Source organism: Thamnophis elegans, chromosome 7 (genome assembly GCF_009769535.1).
Source record: "Thamnophis elegans isolate rThaEle1 chromosome 7, rThaEle1.pri, whole genome shotgun sequence".
Classification (NCBI taxonomy): Eukaryota; Metazoa; Chordata; class Lepidosauria; order Squamata; family Colubridae; genus Thamnophis; species Thamnophis elegans.
The window spans coordinates 63,953,723-63,975,091 of NC_045547.1; the positions used below are offsets into that span (position 1 = coordinate 63,953,723).

At 37.4% G+C, this 21,369-nt stretch overlaps 1 protein-coding gene across 4 annotated transcripts in view; it reads left to right on the top strand.

The window, feature by feature from the left end:
* Positions 1–21,369, top strand: part of PLXNB2 (plexin B2) — a 388,095-nt gene that overhangs the window by 8,675 nt on the left and 358,051 nt on the right. The window lies entirely within an intron of this gene.

The window sequence follows — 21,369 nt, forward strand, 5'->3', positions numbered from 1 at the left end:
TTTTCTCTATATATGGCACTTTTGATTTCAGTGTTCCAAGATTTTCATACTCTGCACATGTTTAAAGTGAAATGCAGAAGCTGAAGCCAGAGATCATGTTATCCTTGAATATCTTAGATATGGCCCCAGAGACCTTTTATTAAATTGTAATTTTGAATGAGACAAAACAGAAAAAGAATTCAATGAATAATTAAAAAGTGTCTTGTTAATATTCATAATTAAATTAAACTTAATTGTATATGTATAATCATAGAGATGGAAGGGATCTTATAGGATATCTCATCCAATCCCATGCTCATGTTAGCATTCATTACATTAAAAAAAATCTGAGTTTTTCCTTTTTTTGGTTTGTCAGTTGAGTAATTCTTTTCCCAAAATCCTGAAAGAAAAGCTTTCTTTCTATTTGCTGTACCTTTAAGGAAAAGGTAAAAATACAGTAGTTCTATGTCAGGGGTGTCAAACTGATGGCCACACCCACTCCAGCTCCACAAAGGTAAAAATGTTGCAAAATGTCACGTGACAGCAATGTGACACGGCAAGTTTGACACCCATGTTCTACATCATGTACTTAGTCAGTAAATGGAAAATAATCTCTTCTTGGTCAAGCTACCATCCATTCACCCATGCATCCATGCATCCATGCATCCATGCATCCCTCCCTCCCTCCCTCCCTCCCTCCCTCCCTTCCTTCTCCAAAGAACTATTTTTTTTCTATATCCCTTTTCTTTTAATCCAGAAGGAAGCTAAGAAAGAAACTGCTTCCTTCTTTTCCAGGCTAGTAAAAATGTTCCAGCTCTATTGAGTAAGGTGATTCTTTCTGTTGTGGCCCACCAGTGGCCAGCGGAGCTGATGGCAGACAATGAGGAGGTTGGGGAGAAACATGGGCCAGTTCTTGAGTCCTGGGAAGGCTCTGTGTCGGAAGCAGAGATAGGGCCAGGGCCGTCCGACAGTTATCAGCTGCCTTCAGTCGGAGATTAGTGGGGCAGAAATGCTGTAGCCTATTCCTGATGTGCACATGGCGCAGAGCTGCCAGGAGAAGGGAACAGCTAAGGAATAAGGGCCGACTTGGAAGTAAAGGCACAGGTGGATGATGAATGGCCCCTCCCACATGGAATAAAGAGAAGCGAAAGGAGATTGTTGCTACAACTTGGTGTTTGAAAGATATCGGCCTGACAGCTCTGCAAGCCTCATAAAGGTCTGTAGTTGTGAAATCTCATGAAAAACTGTTTACCAGTACTTTGCTGGAGAGGAATTCCCTTTAACCTAAATAAAAGAGGTTTTATCGGGACAAGGAGTCTGCTTCATGATCTTGGGAAGCCTAGTTCAGAACACTTTCTCTCCTCTTGACCAGAATCCTCTTTTCCACTTTCTTTCCAAAAACACGACCTGCTGTTTCTTCCATTCTCAAATTAAGCTATGCCCCTGCTCTCCTTTGGTATAAATATGTGTGAATACTATATCTTTAAACTTTCTGCCCTTTTCAGTCTGGTGAGAAGCCTTGATGCTCTTCATCTTTCTTTCATTTAACTAATGTTCTAAAGTCCCCGCAGACTACTATTCTTTTTAAATAGCTGTGTCAGCCTTTCATTTGTTAACTGCTTAAGGTATCTGTCTTTGTAAACTATTAACTGTAACTATTGAGGGCAAAGTAATTATTTGCTCATATGTGATTGCCTCTGTGTCATTAGCGTCAGATATTATCTTATAGAATCATTTATTGGAAAGTAGTTTAGAGGTTATCTAGTCAAACTTCTGTCTCAAGGCATAATCCACTAGAATAGTTTTCACAGGTGACAATCAGAAGCAGAACTTGCTACTTCAGTTTGTTCCATCTTCTCACATTCTTAAAGTCAACAAGTTACTCTTGATGTATTGCTTGAATCTACTTCCGTGTGATTTCAATTACTGGGTTTGCTTTTGTCAATAAACTCCTGGAAACTATCACTGCTATCCAATGATGTGCGGTGAGGATTATGGTTGGTGAGGCAAGAGCGCGGCAGCGGCAAGCAGCAACAGTTTATGGCAGACATAAACGCGAGACACCTGGCCTGTTGGACACAGCAGTGAGAACGTCCCTGCCGCTGCCGCGCTCCGCTGCCTTCCCCCCCCCCATGCCATCTCCGACCCCACCGCTGTGTCCAACAGGCCAGGCATCTCACGTTTATGGTGGACATAAACGTGAGACGCCTGGCCTGTCGGACACAGCAGGGGGGGTCGAGGCGGCAGCCGGCAAAGAAAGGGGAGAGGAGGAGGAAGAAAGGGAGAGGGGAGCAGGACGGGGCTCCCAGTGGGGGAGAGAGGGCTGCCCCTCTCTTCTCAAACAAACTCTCTCTCAAATTGAGTGAAGAAAGAAACACATGAACACACAGACATACACAAATTACAATAAAAAATTACAAATTAAATTACAATAATTTTGAATTCCCCCCTCCCTCCATCCGATCCACATACCTTTTCCAGCTGTGGATTTCAACTCTCCTCTTGTCTGCCCGCCATGATGAAAATATAAAAAATTAAATAAAAAGGCAACTTAGGCACGATTTGCTGCTCCCAGATCAGGAGGCAGAGAATCACGTGCCGCCTTTGCATAAGGAATTTTTAGTCTTTTAACCCTTGCTTAACCCTCTGAGCAAGGGTTAAAAGGCGAAAAATTCCTTATTCAAAGGACGCCCGTAGTTCTCTCGCCTCCCCCTGCAGTTAGCACTAAGCAGACTCAGAGTCATCCACTGTGACTCTGGAGTCTGGCAGCAACTACCTTAGCCTTTTTCCTTTTAATTTTTCTTTTCTTTTCCTCATGATACTGGTTAGGTCCCGCCTCCCCTGCCTTCCCTGACTGCACTTCCCTGCTGCTATCAATGACTGGTAATCTTCTGCCCACTAAATGAGAATCAGTGCTTGCTTCTACCCAATGCATATACTACATTCTATTAGGATAGCCATCTGCATTTATTTGTTCTTATTAAGTGGGTTGTTCAGAAATAAAAGATCAGTTCAGGACTGGTCTTTTGTATGTTTTTTTAAACTTCAAAAGTTTGCAAAAACCAGTTGTTATGGTCTCTCCTTGAAATTTAGGTAGTGGTTATAACTGCTAGCGCTTTCCTGGCTTAGAAAGAGAAGAGGATCTACTGAAGAGAAAATAAATTTTCTTTTAATGTCCTCTTGAATCAAATGATCAGTTTTTTATAACTGATATTTTCAGAGATGGGTTTAGATCACGGGTGTCAAACTCGATCGTGTCACAGGCCAGATTGTGATATATCATGATGTTTTTTAATGGAGTCAGGATGGGTGTGGTCTGCGCAGTGCGCCAGTTTGACACGCCTGGACCATTAGATGAAGCAGGAAAAGCTTGGTAGGAGAAAACTGGAGATGCAGAGAGATGAACTGACAGGACCTTTATCTCCTTTGCAACCTCTTTTCTTTTTTTTTAAAAAAAGTGTTTGCTTTTTAAAGTACAATTCCATGCCTTCTTTCTCTGGGGCATGGGTGTCAAACTCAATTTCATTGAGGACCACATGAGGGTTGTGTTTGACCTCAGGCAGGGGGGAGGGTGTGTGCGGCCAGGATGGGCATGGCCAGCATGACATCAGTCATGTTGGGGGGGGGGTCTGTGGTGGCTCGAGCAGTCTGCCAGCAAAAATGGGTTCCCAAACTCCTTGTTTTCACTGGCAGGCTCCCAGGCTGCGACAGCCTCCTGTCAGTAAAAACAGAACTCCGTTTTTGCTGGCACTGGTGCCATGAACCAGTCCGCTATCCAGGATAGTCCTGTTGGCCAGATCTAACCCCTGGGCTTGAGTTTGACGCCCCTGCTACAGGGCAAAGAACCTGTAATATCTTGTTTTTTCCGACTTTCTAGAGGTCTGATGACAAATGTATTAGTAACATTTTCTCTTGAATCCTTTTGGTTACCTAATAATATGTTCTGTACAGTAGTCAATGGTTTCAGTTGCATTGAATTCCATTAAAATTAAGCAAAGTTCAAACATTAACATTGTTTCAGTGAGCTTTTTTATATATATAATCATGGCATTTGTGGATTAAGGAAATCTATCACATACTTTTCAGAGTCTTTGGGTGGGGGTGCTAATCCATGCTCCCACAACTTATCTTTTTTCCTTTTTTCCCTATGCAGATGTTCACATTTTAGAATGCTTTCGATCATTGTCAGCAAGTACCTGTATTTTTAAGAAATATGATATGTGGCTGATAAGTATTGCAGAAGGTAAAGAGGGTTCTACAAACTGAGTTCTCCATTGTAGTTTGTCAGTTTCTTACTGGGCACTAAAGCAGGGGTCAGCAACCTGCGGCTCTGGAGCCGCAGGTGACTCTTTCATCCCTCTCCTGCGGCTCTCTGTTGCTGGTCGGCACCACACTTTTGAGAGGAGCTTCAGGTTGTGGGGTGAAACACGGTGCACCAGGAAGAGACTCTACGGCAATGGACAGGTTTTCCATTTGATTACACATTTCGGTTAGGACAGGTAAATGGAAAAGGACACCGTGCCAGGAGGAACTGGACACTGTACTCTGTGGTGGGGGAACTGGACTTCCGGTTGACTCCAGAATTGAATGGGGGGCTTCCAGTTAGGACTTTCGTGGCTCTTTGAGTGTTTAAGGTTGCCCAGCCTTGCACTAAAGAAACATTGCTATCCTGGTCAGGATTTTGCCTGTCTCTAATTTAGGAAAATCATTCAACATGCTTTTCAATCTGTTCAATATCTATACACTGTGGAAAGCTTAGTAAAATCCAATAGGTATTATCAAAGAGTAGTATGCAAAGTCCATTGTTGTACTAACTTGGAATTTCCAGAAATGAATAAATCAGTTTAGATTATCTTGAAATCAATACTGCATGTTTTAAGAATTCAGAATTAGTTTTTAACTGCCTCTTGGGAGGAATTGCTTCCCTGGTCTGAATTAAAAATCTATCTCTTGAACAACAAAAATTTCCTTTTCTTTTTTGCTAATAATCTCTAAAGCAGGAGTGGCTAGCAGTATGAGGTTAACAGACCTGACATTAATGACATTTGATGGAATAAAGGCGATAGAATGAGTCACATGTATGTTGAAGGCATCAAGGTTCTTTTTCTGCTTTCCACCTTTTGTGAGCTGGGCAAGATATTTTTTTTTTTATAATTTTAGAAATTTGGTTTAAATTTGTTTTAAGGCTATTTCAGAACATATTTGTGTTTTCTGCTTTGAAATGATAGAACCTATTCAGCCAAATTTAGGAGATCTGGATGATGGGATGGGAGGGGAGGATTCAGCTCCAACCTGCAAAGTTAGAGGCAGGACTGTTTGTCTTATTCCAGGATGTAAAAACATTCTAAAGCTCTTTTAAACAGGTGTGACTCCTCTATTTTTGTTTTCTCGCTACAGTGCTATAGAAATATTTTTTTATAATCTACTTCCCTTTTGGAGTTTCCCAAAGGGAAGCAGGTTATAAAACAAAAAAAATGGCTTTTGCTTTTTTATTTCTTTAGGACATTAGGAACAAAACTAATGTATCATGGCTTTTTATTTCTTTAGGATATTTATAGCTCACATTTTGACAAAGTTTGCAAAGCTGCCAACAATCTATATACATTTTTTAAAAAAATGCATCAGTCATTACATTATTAAATACATAAACATATACATTAATATGGAGACGAGATTAATGCTGGGAAAGATTGAGGGCAAAAGAAGAAGGGAATGGCAGAGAATGAGATGGCTGGATGGAGTCACTGAAGCAGTAGGCATGAGCTTAAATGGACTCTGGGAGGTGGTAGAGGACAGGAAGGCGCGGTGGAACATTGTCCATGGGGTCTCAATGGATCGGACACAACTTCACAACTAACAACAACAATACATTTATAACAATGTAAATATTATTGAAAATGAACAATAGAATGTACTAAGATAAATTATTGAAGAAAATGCCAGACAAGGCATTTTGGGAGAGTTATTTTAAAGTCAAGTGCCATGAGAGATACCTCCCTGTCCTTTTCTTTATATTAGATTTCAGGGGAAGTATAAAGTATAAGATTTTTGACCTTCTGAAAGTCTAGCTAGATAATATGTGAAGAAAAAAACACTATGAATGTTTTTGAAGCCTTAAAGAAGTTTTTGAAGTTAAAATAAGCATTCTTTTGCCTGGAAACCCCTCCAAAGTCAGTGCAGTTGAATAATGTATTTAAAATAGTTTGTATTAAAAGTGTTACAGCTGTGATCCAAGCTTACTAAAACGTTGGACCATTTTGAAGAGAAGAAACATATATAATGTATTTGAGTACTAACTTAAATAGAGGAAATGTTGATCTCTAAAGGAAATGTTGAAACATGAATTGAAAGCTAAGATATACCTTGGATGGATTCAACCAACTATTAAATAAAATGGACCAATTTACCCTTGGTTACTTTCATCAGCCCAAAGATTCTATTCACATATTTTAGGGAAATACTTTGAAATGACACAAGCTTTTGTAATAAACATATTGGAGATGTCCAGAGATGCATTCTCAAGTTGTTCTTGCCTTTTATTTGCTTTTCCACTTCCAGGTTTCTTGGATTCATTCTAGGCTATGACTCTTACTCTGGTGAAATTTCTTACAAAATATATTTTTATAAAAGAATGGGGTCTATTTTTAATTTTGTTCTCTAAGCAAGATTAAAATGAGATACCCTGCATCTCTTGTCTTTCAATAACAAGAGTTTGATTAATTTAGGTGAGAACTGATTCTGTCAGACTCTGATGAATGTTAAACTTGAGTGGTTGCATAAAACTATTGGGGAGAGGAAAATAGTGAACAGTAAACCATGTATGGAAAAATAAGTGAAATAGGTTTTCAGAAGGGTTTGTCTATGGAATAATGCATAAGCCACCAATTTATAGTGAATTGATTAATGTTCTAGGGGCGTGGTGGCTCAGTGGCTAAGAACATGAGCTTGTTGATCAGAAAGTTTGGCGGTTCGAATCCCTAGCACCACATAATGGAGTGAACTCCTGTTATTTGTTTCAGCTTCTGCCAACCTAGCAGTTCGAAAGCATGTAAAAATGAAAATAGAAAAATAGTGAAGGTAACAGTGGGAAGGTACGCCTTTGACGTTTAATCATGCCAGCCACATGACCGCGAAGACATCTGCGGACAGTGCTGACTCTTTGGCTTTGAAACGGAGATGAGCACCGCCCCTAGAGTTGGGAATGACTAGCACATATATGCGAGGGGAAACCTTTACCTTTACCTTTGATTAATGTTCTGGGAAATCACATCCATAATTTCTATTTTGGAAAATACCAGTTGGGCATTATGTGAGGTGAAGTCCAAACCAATGAAGTAAAATGAGATTCCAAATTGCTTCTCTAGGAAGTAGCATTGTGAGGAGGGAAGCTTACAGCTCATTAAATATGCTACAAACAGCAATCAGTGAGTTTCCTTCTTTTTGGTCATTGATACAGTATATTGTTATTAAAACTCATAGTGTAAAATCAGAAAAATATTACATCTAGTAGGATTCCATTTGTTTTATTCTTTTGTAGATATAATGCATATTATCTTGTTGTAAGTGCAGAATATCTGCATGCATAATGTTTGTATTTGCATAAAATATGCTATAAGTGCAGAACAATTTCACTAGAACAGGGCACTAGGAGGGGTGTTACATAGTAATGTTGATTTAACATAGTAATGTTAAATAAAACCCACTCTGGGGGCTCATAGTCACATTATGTTTGGGCTTAGGTTAGGCTGGTATAGAATACATAGCCATTGGGGTAAGCTCTTAAATCAATATAATGAAAGAGAAAAGTAGACAGTAGTAGTCAGGCATTGATTTTATTTATGCCAACAGTTTCTGCATGGCTTCTCCTTGGTAGTTAAGGTTAGAGGCAAAGTGTCTATCCCACTGAGTATAAATGGCCGAACAAATTTTGTAAAACTGTGAATTTATTAGAATAACCTTACAGTATTTTAAAGATCAAGAATTCAGATACTAGCAGCATGGATGTTTTTCTTTCCCAGAAGAGGTGTGAAGACATATTTGAAAAGTTCCTGAAAAATAGTAATTCACACTTTATTTTTTCCCCCTAATATGCAGAAAATGAAATACTTGCATCTTATCATTTGGGGTGAGATGCAAGTAGAGGGATCAAACTTTATTTACAAAATATGGTGTTAGGGTTGAAGTAAGTGAAGTAAGTGAGAGTCCTTACTACAGAGAAACATGTTTTGTAAACAAGGAACAGATGCGGGAAACCTTGAAGGCCAGAAATAATCAGCAAGACTGTTGCTGAAATGATGAAAGAAGGCCCAAGATTTAAACTAGAGGATTCCATGCAGCTGTTAGACTCAGAACTTCTTCATATGTGCAGCTTATAATTCTCTGCAGTAATTCCAGATGTCTACCATTTCTTTGATTGATTGGGAATGTGGACTATGGGAAGAATTTAATTTCATTGCTAGATATTGGCGGATCAACCCAAAGTCTTTTTTTCTTGAATATGTGTATCTAAAGGATTGTTTGTGTGTAGCTTACCATGGAATTCCAAAATGTGTTACAGCCTGTCAAGTGTGATTGATATTCTTTGATGGCTGAGTGAACCTGAATGGATTGAAAAAAACTTTATAAGCATATTAAGCTAATACAAACAATAATATTATTTATTCTGTTTTCTACTCCCGCACATTCTACTCCTGTGGGAAGGGGAAATTATTTCTTTTGTACAACGCACAATGCTGGGAAAGATGGAAAAAAAGAGAAGAGGATGAGTAGCAGCAAGGTGGATGGGTTCAAGTACACAAAAAGCAGTTGAAAAGGGAGTGTGGAATTAGAATTGAATTTAAATGCCTAGTAAGAACGTGTTTTATGGAAGAATGGATTGTGACTTCCTGGAGTAGTCAAACCTACTTACCTTTGTAGGTCTTGTGTAAGAGCTGTGGTGGCACAGTGCTTAGAATGCAGTGTTGCAGGCTAATTCTGCTGACTGCCAGCAGTTCGATTCTCACCAGCACAAGGTTGACTCAGCCTTCCATTCTTTTGAGGTCAGTAAAATGTGGACCCAGATTGTTGGGGATAATATGCTGACCCTGTAAACCACTTAGAGAGGGCTGTAAAGCACCGTGAAGAGGTATGTACGTCCAAGTGCTAGTGCTAGTGCTTCCCTAACATAAAATACAAAAAACTTCCAGAAATGTCATAGAATGTCAGTGATCCTTCTGATCACTCAAATGATTACAATTAATCCTGTAAGATGTTAGCTTTTGGGGGGTGATGGTTGTCTAGAGCATTTTTACAAAATGGTGCCTAGGAGTGGAAAAGGCACTGGAAATTGCAGTTTATTGTGACCAGTAGCCCTTCTTTTCTGAATCTCAGAAGCAGTTCGCTCTAGTGGTTAAGGCACTTAATAAGAAACCAAAGAACTCTTGACTACTAGTCCCACCTTAGGCATGAAAGCCAGCTGGGAGACTTTGGAGCCAGTCACTCTCTTCCTGTCCAGCCTACATCACAGGATTGTTGTTGCAGGGAAAATAGGAGGAAAGCATAGTAGATATCCCTTGTGTTATAAAACAATAAAGATGAGATTAAAAATAAAATAAATAGAATAATAAACTTCACCGAAACAGCCACATTGTGTATTTTATATACTTGATAAAAGAAACAATAACATATCTGCACAACTTGCTAATGAAGATATAGTATTGCTCAAGATAACATCAGAAGCTCAGTGAATCCTTTTCACATGACTCAGCTATCTATGGCCAATCTTTCTCCTGTTTGATTTCATAATAACCTTTGCAATGGCCAGCACATACTTATTTTTCTGTTGGCTTGGAGCTGGGATAAAGATTCATGGTTGTCTGCCCCCCCCCACCCCCAAACTGCTATCTAATCAACTTTACAGAGTCCTGCATCCTGTGTTGTCTTTCTGGAACATAGATAAATTAAAGTAACCTATTGTAAGCTGCAATTACTAACCAGAACATGAAGATCTGCAGGATAGAATATTCAACAGTTGTAGCCTTGTGATTTTGATAAAGCTAGTACTTTAGAAAGGAGACTAATTCAGTTTAGGGAAGAAAGCATTGCGTACTACTAATTTCACTGTGGATTAAGTTCTGAATTTGATGTTCCATTAAAATATTGATTGTAGTAAACTTAACTGCATATGTATGTTTTCTTTCAGTGCAGCATTCCTTTTTCAATATTATTTTAATCCATGCATTTAAAATGCATTGTTACATTATTGTAAATTACAACAGATACTCCCCTCCCCCTTAAAAACTGTTATTGAAACATAATATTTCAGTTGCTCTAAAACTTTGCTGGTTAATTATCATTTTGGTATTTGTTCTGTGTGCTGCTGTTGTTCAGAAAATTATTCTCTGTAAGGGATGGTAAATTTATTTTTCTCAGCTGAAGCAATTAGTCACTGTCTTTTCAGGCCTGCAAGTGCATTTTAGGTGACTAAACAATTGCTAAATTGTTAGTGACCCATCCTGTACTAAAGTAGAGAACGAGATCATCTGGTCTCAGTTGCATACATAGTCCTTTAGTAACAATCTGAAAAAACGAAGCAAGTTTGTTTTATTTTGTGTTTCTCATGAATACATATTGCATTTTTGCAGATTTTCTCAGGATATTTTAAAAGAGATGAATTGTGTAAGATCTAACCGCATCAAAGCTATGTTGCACACTTGTGTACACATATGTACATGCATACACACACACTGTAATTGTTAATTGAAAAAGGCTGCACAATATGCAAAACTAAACAGGTCCCATTATGGCTTAATGTGAAATGTGGACTTACCTCTTGAAGTGTGCACAAAAGGCCACCTTGAATCTGATTTAAGTTTCTTCAACCAGACATAAAAGGTAAAAATAAAGATAGAGGTTCCCCTCACACACATGTGCTAGTTGTTCCCGACTCTAGACTTAACCAGATTTACTGTATATTAAATATGTAGCAGCCATTATTTAAAGCATAAAAACAATAGCTTCCTTACCTTTTAAGTGGTGTGTGTGTGTGTAGGAAGATATATGGGGAAACAGTTTAAAACTAATAAAGGTTAGTCTCAGCTACAGCTGCCACAAAAACACAACTGAAGCCACAAGCTGCTGAAGTTATAGAGTTGTCTTAAAAGATTTAAGTTGCTTCTGTTCAGCAGCTAAGATCTTAAGCCCTTTTTAAAATAAACAATAACAACAACACACAGATAGTGAAATGAAAAACAAACCCTGGAATGATTAAGGGACTATAAAAACAGTTTAGAAAGCATAATCAACCAGTATTTACAAATGTCTTTGAAATAGTATTTTTAGTCAGGTATAGAAAATCGTTAGCAAAGCTTGGATTAAATCCGTTTCTCTTCAGAGCACAGCACAGGGTAGGCTTCCCAAGAATCCAGTAGGTCTTCCCTCTACCATAGATTTGCATAGCTGTACTTTGTCAGATAACTTTAGAGCACAGGGATAAATCTGCAGGAATAAATGTTTCCTGTGACAGGAAGGTCCAAGAGATAAAAGGCGTAAGAAAGTTGAATTTATAAGTGGGCACTGCTCCTATTAAGAGTAGGACTTTGTACTCCTGGTGATCTTCTCTCAGTAACTACATGAGCAGCCAATTTAATAGTATTACTGCCAGCACGGAATCACTTTTTTTCACAATCTGATAAATCTTCATTAATTCTGAGTTACTGAGGCCAATTAAACAAGTGGATTTCTAAGCTATTAATATCTAAACTTCTGAAGGGATGCGGTGGCTCAATGGCTTAATGAAGCTGGAACTGCTGGCCACAAATGATCTGCACTCTGGTGGGTGGAGTGAGCTCTCCTTGCCCTATCCCTAGCTCCTGCCCATGCAGAAGTTCGAAAGTATTCAATATTGCAAGTAGATAAATTGATACTACTTCAGTGGGAAAAACCTAGGTGTGTTTGTGTGTGCTGAGAGTGGAGGCCGGCCAGGGGTCTGTTTTGCATTTTGTTAGCACTGGTTCGCCGCCCATGTGCACCTCACTTCCATGCATGTGCCCGGACTTCTGCACATATGCTGTGCTCTCTGTCGCACCTTCCGCGCATGCACCTGGCCTGAAAAACGTGCCTAAATAGGAGGGCATAGAGCTGGGGTGGATGGATAGGCTATCAGATTTCCGCTACCAGTTCAGGTTAACCAGCTGAATACCACCTCTGAAGCTGGCGCTATACCTGGCCAGATGCAAGGCATTGCAACACAAGGTGAGGTGAGACCGGTGGAGGAGCCTGGAAGAGCCAACAACACAAGCTCTGTTAGTCAGCTGGTGTAAGCTAGTTCACTCCCTGCAGTGCCCCAAGGATAGGAGTGCAAGTGCCGAATAAAATGAACTAGCAATGTAGATGTCAGTACTGCATTGTGTATGTCTATCATGTGTAGATTTCCCTGACATTGTATGCCATATGCTAAATAAATAAATAAACCTTTGAGGTGAAATTTAAGAATGGAAGCATTTAAAAAAATGATTCTGGTTTTAGAAACTGTACTAACAGAGCTGGGCATGAAATCATGGTTCCTTTCAGTTTTTTGAAGGACATCAAAGGTGAAGGATATAATATTCACAATATTATTCATAATATTCATCTAGAATAGTGTTGCCTTTTATCCCCTCCTAATACCTTTTGTGCTAATTAAAATGCAAACCAAATAAAAATTCTGTTTTGTGGGCTCATGCAACTCCTGTCTTTCAATCAGATTATCAAATTCTGATCGCTGTGGCATTAGCAAGAATTTTAGCAGTAAATGCTTGAGAATCACACATGGAATAGATGTGATCTAATTTCTGCAATTTGTCTACTTTTCTTGCTTCTTCCACGCTTTTCTTATAGTTTTAATGTCTTTAATAGTCTGGATTTTATCAAATTGAATCCTAGACTAGAACCCCAAATGTCTTTTAATGTCTTTCTTCTTAGTGTTGTTGGTGAATATTTTACAATATTCTTGCTAATGCACTGAAAGGTCTTAACCTGCTCTTGTGGGAATTTCTTAACTAGCAAGCTGAGCTGGTAACATTCATTTTCCTTTTCTGTGAGATCACTTCATAACCCTTGGCTTTTAAATCTCGAGAAAGAGGTGATAATTTGTAGAAAAACAATATCCTTGCCAGGTTCTTCCCAAAGCAGTTGTAGAATAAATAAAGCACCTAGCAGCTATTTTTGTATCCCTTCCCACTTTATTTGAAAATAGTAAGAACTCTGAACTATTTTTCACCCTCTGTGGCGCAGTGTTAAGACATCTTAACTATCACATTTTTTTCATAAATATGTGATTGGACTTAAAATTTAAATTTGGATACTTCATTTTGGACACGTGAAAGGTAAGTGTATAAAAGAACTAATGGAGACTAAGCTGTTCCCCAAGACAGAACACATTGCACTTTGGTCTGCTAGAGTGCCCAGATTCAATTAAGCTCAAATTTTCACTTCAATTACTGTAATTCCCCCGTTCTTTCTTCCACACTGAATAGAGATGCATGAAAGTTTGTTTCTCTCCTTAAGGCAGAGGTGGGGAACGATGGCCCCTTTATGACTTGTGGGCTTCAACTCCCATAATTCCTGATCACTATATACTTAAATACAGTTTTTAAAATGATAATTATTTATGAAGAAGTTGTGAGAGAACAGGTCTATGCCAATCCCATTACTATTCAAACTTGGAAAAAAAATAATGTAAGCAAGATACAGGTTGAGTCCATGCCAAAATCTCACTCATGAAAATTGAAAATGAAGGAACAGATTGGGGTCAAGTCTGTTTGTTCAGCCATCTTTTGCATACTGTGTGCTGCAGTTCTTGCAATCTGTTAATTGGACGCCTTTAAAGAAATATTAGGCCCCTTCCTGAGGTTAACTTACCCAGGCTGGGATCATGAATACAGCATAATGGTCTCATTTTGTCAGAGAGCCAGTTGTATTTGATAACAGAAAACCAAATTGGAGTAGTGAAAAAGTATTCCTTTCATTCTAGCCAACAGATATCATTGTGGGGAAAAATCTAGAATACTTTATTGCATTTTCCACCGCGTCAGACTATATCTGAAATAAATATAATGAATGAAACCTTCTTCCCACAAAGCACTCCCATATTAATTGAGGACCCAATAATCTTTATTTTATTTACAAAAATACAATTGGTTTCATAAAAATAAATATTTCTAGCCCTATAAATAGTAGTGAACACAAGGTCAAAAATGATCAGAAGGGACTCAGAGTTCAGGATACAATCATATGAAATATTACATATCAGTTTTACTGCCAACCTGCCTTCCATTGAGGACCTGTACACTGCAAGAGTCAAAAAGAGGGCTGTGAAAATATTTAGACCCCTTGCATCCTGGACATAAATTGTTTCAACCCCTACCCTCAAAACAATGCTATAGAACACTGCAAACCAAGGCGACTAGACACAAGAAAATTTTTCCCTGAATCCCATCACTTTGCTAAACAAATAATTCCCTCACCACTGTCAAACCATTCATTTAAGGCTGAATTTCTATTACTATTAATCCTCTCATTGTTCCTATCACCCATATCCTCCCACTTATTACTCCAGGACCCAAAAAAGAAAATAAAACTTGAAAAGACATGAAAAGCATTTATAATGTTGTTAGGCTTGTTCCACTTAAGCATCCATCTGTCCAGGCACACTCTCCCTCTCTCTCCCTCCTTCTCTCCCTCCCCCCGCTCACACACAATCACTGTCATAAAATTGGAATCATGCAGTGGCTTTTGAAGAAGCATCTTTGTGGGTTTTTTTAAAAAGAACATTTAATTCAGTTGCTTGTGCTCTCCTTGTTTTAAGTTATGACTTTGTTGGACATGTATTTTTAGAACCAACCATGTCCTTCAAACAGCAGTGCAAAATTTTTAAGCCTCGTTTAGACATGTCCCAAAGGTGCTCTTTGAAAAGGCAAGATTCTCTTTGTTTTTCCTCCTTTTCCTTTAGGACAACCATGACCTGGATGACTGAAAAATCTCCATAGATACTCATTTAGACATATTAAAATGGACCTTTTGCATTTTCTTGATCATAATGCTAATTGCCAGTTCCAAATTTTAAAAAAATGCCAAATAACAATTAACTCCCCGATGCATAGAGAAAACTAGCTAATAAAGACAAAAACTTACTAGCTATGATATTGTAGAATGAGCCAAATGAGAGGATTAGAAAGGTTACCGGAGCTTTTGTTTCAAAGGCAGCACAATACTGTGTCTCACTTTCATTGGTTCTTATCCTACATGCAAAGCATCACATTGCTACACATATACATTTCCTAAACAATCATTAAGAAGCCGGCTTATCATTTTAATTTCATTTCCTCATTTTAAAGTTCCCTTGACATGCATTTTAGATTAATGGTGATTATTTCCTTGTATCTGAGTTACTCATCTAGAAGTATTAGTGGAGAGTCTTTATTTGTCACAAGTTTTTCTTTTCTTTTCCTACACAATAAAGTATGTCCTAGGATAAGGCAGGGAAACGTTTCTCAGTTTTAAGAAAGTACCTAAATATATGGTAAAGGTAAAGGTTCCCCTTGAACATATGTGCTAATTGTTCCTGACTACAGGGGGCAGTGCTCATCTCTGTGTCAAATCTGAAGAGCCAATGCTGTCCGAAGATGTCTCTGTGGTCATGTGGCTGTCATGACTAAATGCCAAAAGTGCATGCAACACTGTTACCTTCCCACAAGGTGGTCACTATTTTTCTACATGCTTTCGAACTGCTAGGTTGGCAGAAGCTGGGACAAGTAATGGGAGTTCACTCCGTTACTCAGTGTTAGGGATTCGAACCACTGAACTGCCAACCTTTCTGATTGACAAGCTCAGCATCTTAGCTACTGAGCCACCGCATCCCTGTATACCTAAATATATACCAGAAGAAAATAATGTCCCTTTCTCTTAGTTATCCAGGAAATTATCTCGTAGCTATTGAACAGTAAGAAACAATTACTTGAAAGTAAGGTTGATGGAGTGAGTCAGATATCTCTTAATTTTTACATTTTTTCCTAAGGGCAAGGGATAGGTACCAATACTATAGCTGTCTAGTGTTCACAGGAAGAGAAATTTAGTTTTTAGAGTTTAGCTAAAACTGAAAGAAACATGGAGCTTGATTGACAAGCTCTTTACTGTGTCGCCATTTTGACTGGCTTTTCACAAGGGATGGATGACAAAAAGCTCCAGGGCTTATAGACATGCAACTGCATGGCTTTTATCTGACAAAGGCAGTCAAGAAGAGGCCCAGAAATTAAACCTGGTGCCTAGCAAACCTATTTATGGTTGGGTTTATAGTGCATGGTAAATCCACTTAACTAGCATTCCCGTATCTGTTTGGAAATGCAATGAGAAAAATTTATTATGTTGTGAAGCCTTGTCAGAGAATATGATGAGCCCATCAGAACAAGCTGCATACCTGCTATTGTTCCTAAGAACCTGGGTATGTAGAAATGGTATCTTTCCCTAGAAGTATCTTGGGCAAAGTTTTTTTCTGGGGAAAAACCATTTAAAATGCCCCAGGAGATACTGAGTTCCCTGAGTCTTCAGTTGTATCCAAAGCCAACATAGTGTTGGAAAAAATATCCATCTGGGTTCAGTTCCAAGTGGGAAAAAAGAAACATGGAGGCTATTTGGAAAGATGGTTTAATGCTGGGGGACCACATGGTTTGAAGTTGTGGGTAATCAAGCACATGGGTGAAAGAGAAAGGGAGAGATTTATACCTTTTCTTGGGCTTCGAACTTGCTTCCTGTTCCTGTGTACGGGCAGGTATCACATTGGTTGCTATAGGGTCATGTGCAAATACGTTTGTCTGAGAAAAGTGTTATTGGGCTGATGTAATATCCCTAGGTACAGTGAGCCCTGCTTTTAATAGGTAGTGGGCTAATCCTATCATGTCTTGAGGGCCATATCTTAATTCCATCACCCTGGAGCTGAAGTGGGGGCAGGTAGCTGCTTTGTTTTTAAAACATGTTTCTCCTTTTCTCATCCAAGAAAATATAATATTCTGTCTTTTTAAATATTTCCTAGAATATTTCATTCTTCTGAGAGGGATAGGTTCTAACTTTCTTCGGTAGTACAACTATTTTCCCTTTTTGGAAATCATCTCCTTAGCATTGAGTTCTTGGAAGGTCATGGTATTTAATAGAAAACTCCTCAGACTGCTCGTACTTATTTAAAAATAAGGGTTGATTAAAGGTGTACATAGTTGAAGTAAAATTCTAAGAAAATTCCAGTTCATTTCACTTTAGAAAAGTACTCCAAGCAGGAAGAATCAATAATAAATATAATATTGTAGCTTTGATTGATAGGGAATTCAAGAAACTATTATTAGATTATGCCTATTGGTTGCACTGTATTGTGTAAAGGCATTTTTTCCTAGTAAATGCTGAGTTCTGGAGGTAAATAAAAGGTTAGAGTTTTTTTTTTGTTCAAACTATTAATCAAATAGTTGCAAATTTATTTCCAAAATATTTGAATTGAGAATAGTTTGCTTATTGGAAAGCTAGATTGTATAGCAATGCAATATAAATACAAAATACTATTTGTATTTATTTTGATTAAAAAAAAGAATATAAATTGAAAATTCACCAGGTATAATGTTCTGCTAAACACAGTCCTGTTCTATTCAATGGATAAAATGCTGTGCTTTATCCTCATGATAAAAACCAAAGTGAAGAATAACTAGGGTAAGCAGTTAGATATTATAGGTGTACAGATCAGACAGGTCCTCTTTGACCACTGATTTAAATTGTCGGATTGATTTAATTCAATTTTTGGTCAGTAATATTTCTTAAATTCACACAGTTGTAATTTCTAAATTGATCTGTAAAATGGAACCAGTTTGGGGTGTTGATTTGACTTGGAAGAAAGCCTGTCTGAGCATGTGTAAAAAATTTCCCAAATCATCAGATCAATTTGGAGGCTAGTGATTTGGTTCCATTGCTTGATCAGAGTTGATGATTCAGTTAAGAAAGTTGATTTGATTTAGTGATTCAATCACTGGTGCTTTTAAAATGAATTTTATAGCAGTGCTTCTCACCATATAATCTCTACATGTACACTTCTTTTCTGAATCCACCTACTTCCAGCTTTGTTTTAGAGGTCAGATAAAAATATGAATTCATAATTAAATGATTGATTTCACTCTATTGTACAATCTACAGAAAAAATAACTGTGCTATATATTTGCATTTTGGTATCTGTTACTATAAAATGTTGACTTTTTCTTCCAATCTCATCTACAAGCATACTCAGCTACACGCATGCGCGCGCGCACACACACACACACACAACTTTGAACAGTAATGTTTAATATACAAGACAGTCGATTTTATAGCATAGAACTGAGAAAAAACTATTAAATCAAAGCATTAAAATATCTTGCTGTAATAGATTAATTTTCTGCATTTGCAGATAACACAAAAAGTGGTAACAAAGATGCATAATGGAGCAGCTATTACACTGATAGCATATTTAATAGAGGAATGGTTTTGTAAAATATTTTTCAGGAGCCAAATGTTTCAACAAGAAGACCCCATAGCACTTTGAAACAAAATTACCTATTCATTTCAATGGAAAAGAGCGGTTGGTTTTTTAAATATATATATATATATGGATTTAAACATGTTTAGTCAAATTTGAAAATGGGAGCAAAGTTTTTAAACTTATGCCCATCCGAATAAACATGACAAAATCCTGTTGAACTGGTTTTTTCAATTGTTCTCTGCTATGGTAGTGGCTGTAGGAATAGCTACAGGGATGATGTAGCTGCATGCTTTTTATGTTATCTAATCCTGTGCGCAGAAGGTGCCACCCACAGCAACTGCAGTTTTGTTTTTCTTGTGGGAGTCAAGAGCTGACTATATTTAATAGTATGAATTCTTTAAGAAATATGTTAAGAAAATGTTCAAGTGTTCTGAATACCAGTACATGTATCTACCAGCAGTGCAGTTTCTTTCTTATCTAGAGGAACATTTGATTCTTAAGAAGATTTTAGACTGCTAGGAAATGTTCAGTTCTTGAGAATAACAATCTGGGTCTTAATTTGGAGCACATTATGCATATTAATTGCCATGGGATTGTTTTCAGAAACAAAATTGCCTAGAATGCAGTTATTTTCAGTAGCTTATTAAATATACTCCTGTTTTGACTTGGAGTGTCCATCATTCCTTACTACTGACTGTGCTGGGAGGTGTAATCTAAAATGTTTGGGGAAAACCAGTTTTGACTACTCAGACTAAAAATTACTGTGATCCTTGGAAAAAAAAAACCTTGGTATGTTCAACAGCCATAACAATATAAATTTGTGTATGATATTGCAGGTTATCTGTCTTGAAAACTATTCCAGAAATTACATCTAACATAAGGCTGAATGCATTAAGCCTCTAGTCCTGCTCACTCTTTACAGTTTTCATTCTCTTGTTTAAATTGTGAACCCAACAGAGTTACAGTCTGTTATTAAATTATGTAAGTTGGGGAAAAATGCAAAACTATTTTTCTCTCAAGATTATTGTCTTGAAAAACTTCACTTTTCATTTTATATTTCTTTCACATTCATTTGTTTCAATTAGCATGTTACCCTCCCTTCATCGGTTTTCTGGAATAAAAATTCAGTAGCTGCTTCTTTGGGAAATTTCCCAGAAAGTCTTAAATATTGTTGGGAGGGGAAGAAGTAAGAAAAATGCCAAAGAGGGGGAAAAACAATAATTGTCTGGCTACGATTTCCTTCCCTGGAATGCTGCAGAACATTTGGGGGTGGGGGATGGGCTACTCACCCCATTTTTATCTATTTTTGGGGATGTCTATCCCTTCTACTTTCTATGTGCCCCCTCCAATATTCTATTTTCAGTGAACAAGTATGAATATAATGGCATTCTGTCCTCTTCTCAGCAAGTGTTTTGAATGTGAATTAATCTCTGCAGTTCTTATTTAGCTTGATTTTTGACATATCTCCAAAGAAATATATAGTTCTAACATTAGTAGATGTCTTAAAATAATATTTCAGATGTCATCTATAATAAATAAATAAATAAACAAACTAACTAACTAACAAACAAACCAAATCACAGTTGGCTACTTGCTGCAAATATATTTCATGGTATATTGAGGTACAAATATTTTTATTATTATTATTCAGACATATGTTGAACATAAGAGAGTAATACGGTTTCTAGAAAACAGATGCATTAGTAATTACATATCTTAAGGTTGATGAACATCTGTGAATGAGCCTTGATTTGATCAACTGGAGAATTGAGATTCAAATGGATACAAGATTTGCTCCAATGGGAATATGATTCACTTTAAGGTACTTCATCAAAAAAAATTTCAAAATGATTCAGCCACAGAGTCCAATGGGAAAATGTCAAAAAAACTTCATTTTGTGGCAGCATGGGAAAAATAATAGGAATATTATTTTTACTGAACCATTTAGAGACATTTAACTATGTTGAAGTTCATCTGGATATCTCAAGATTTTTATCGGTATATATTTTTCACATAGCTCTCATGCTTCTTTTAGGTTGAGATAATATTATAAATGAAAAAGTGACAGCATGATGGCCATCAGAATCTTTAGTAAAATCTTTTAGCTTGAGCTGTATAACTTTCTCTTATAGAGAATGGGCTTAGAACAAAGAGATGGGAGTGCAGAGTTCCCAAGGTACTTAATATCAACCCCCAAGTCTTGGTAGGTTAATATTTATTTTTTCACAGCATAATTAAACTAGTATTTATTAGATTATTTTCATATAGTAAATGTTTGAGGATCAATGAACAACCTGAAACTTCAGTGAGCTAAAGAGCTTGGAGACCCATGGTCTAAGGCTAGAGCAAAAACAAATTTTGATCTGAAATAATTTAGTTTTAATTAAAACCTATTTGAACTGCATGTGTGATTATTCTCCATATTTTAAAGATGTTTTCCCTTTTTTATAGTATTGAAAAGTATCATTCAGGACATTTTTAGAGGTGGTCTGGAAAACACTTGAAAAATTTGAGGGTATTTGTAGACATATAGCATTAATATAATCGTCCCTGCAAATCTGTTGAGAAATAAAATGTCCAAATTGAAATGACCTTTTACTGACAAGCATCTTATAAATATAATAAGGATTCTGGTATGCAATTCTTATGCTTTGCTCTGCAATAATAGAGCAATCTTGGATTTTACCACAAAATATGTATAATAAGAGTCTTTGGGACATTCAAATCCTTTTATATTATTACATAGCCATATTGTTTGAGACCACAGAAGATAGTTTCCAAATAAATACATTTTCCTTTCCTTTCCCACATATAGTTACTGAGACATGAGTGTTCTAGTAATTTCCAAATCCTTTCATCAGATGGATTTAGCAGTGTGTGGGTGGTGC